This window comes from Marmota marmota, unplaced genomic scaffold (genome assembly GCF_001458135.2).
Source record: "Marmota marmota marmota unplaced genomic scaffold, marMar, whole genome shotgun sequence".
In the NCBI taxonomy this organism is placed as follows: Eukaryota; Metazoa; Chordata; class Mammalia; order Rodentia; family Sciuridae; genus Marmota; species Marmota marmota.
In genome coordinates this window covers 6,966,956-6,968,568 of record NW_026000221.1, presented here as the reverse complement: position 1 = coordinate 6,968,568, position 1,613 = coordinate 6,966,956, and positions in this window count along the sequence as shown.

The window sequence follows — 1,613 nt, the reverse complement described above, 5'->3', positions numbered from 1 at the left end:
CCTACATTTTCTTCTAGTAGGCACAGCGTTTCTGGTCAAATGCCTAGGTCTTTGATCCACTTGGTGTTGAATTTTGTGCAGGGCAAAAGACAGGGGTTTAATTCAATCTTGTTATGTATGGATTTCCAGTTTTCTCAGCACCATTTGTTGAAGAGGTTATTTTTTTCTCCAATGTATGTTGATAGTGCCTTTGTCTAGCATGAGATAACTGTGTTTAGGTGGGTTTGTCTCCTATAACCTAATTCATCTGATCCCCTATACCTCAAATCCATCAAAATAGTTGTCAATACACAACATTTCTACCACCTCTCCTCCACTATTTCCTCAACCCACTCAGCCAGGCCTTGGTCCTCATCACCCAGTGGGCCCTGCTCTTGGCACACCAAACAATGGCCTCTTTATTGCCAACCCCAACTCTCATTTCTCTGTTCTCTTCTCATTCAGTCTCCCGATAGTAGACCACACAGTTGACCCTTCTCTCCTTGAAACACTTTCTTCCAGAGACAGGTTTCCTTCCTCCTCACAGGCTTCTTCCAGGTCTTCTCCTCCAGCCTGTCGACATCTACACTAGATGGACCTAGATTCAGTTATCAGATTTTAGTTTATGTACTCCTTGGAGTACTCTCTATCTTATTTTAAGTATCTCCTATATGAAGATGAAGGCCAAATTCATATCTGGCTTTAGTCTCTCTCCTGGGATCCAGAAGTTTTTATATAACTGCACTATAATATGTATACAAGGGTTCTCTGGAGTCAGGCTAACTTCCTCCTGTGTGGTCTTGATTATTCACTTATTTGTGAAAAAGATAATCAACATTATATAACTAGGTTATTTGTGAGGATTAAATGGGAAAGCACTCGAAGCATTTATAATAGGCTGGCCCAAAATAATTGCTCAGCAAAGACCCAATTTGTTTACTTGTTTCAATTTTTTCCTAGAAGTCATGACAGAAGAAATCTTGTATGTATCATTGAGGGATGAATTCCCAAGGCCTGGAACGATTGATAAATGGATTCATTTAAACCAGGAAAAGGTAGAACCTATAGAAACTAGATGCACTGCCACGGGTTGCCTTAATTGAAGGAGTCATTCAGGACTTTGTTTTTTCAGCTTCCCAGTACAATGTCTTTGGAATCTCTTTTCATTGACCAACTCCGAGAAATGCAACATAGCATTTCTGCCTCTGATATCTGTTTTAAGGGCATTCTTTATTTTTTCTTAGAAAATGTAAAATATATTGCTAGAACCTATCTGCAGTGTTTTTTCATTTGCATTCATTTTCATCAGCATTTATTGTAGTAGAAAACTAAAAAGCAGCTTTGCCTTGTGAAAAAAATATATATTGGGCATGGCATGAATAAAATTCAAGGAATACAATGCAATACAATAGACTTTCTTGGCAGGTATAGGGTTGAACGGGCACTGCCAGATACCAGCATCTGAAAAGGTTATACAAACCGCAAGAGGGCGGAACGATCCCGCCCCCACAGTATACTACACTCTGGCCCCACCTCTCCACGGTCCCGGCCCTTCACCCCGCCCCTTCTACCATAAACCACGCCCACACTCCCGCCCCACACCTCGGCCCCGCCCTACAACGCTGCTCCGCCCC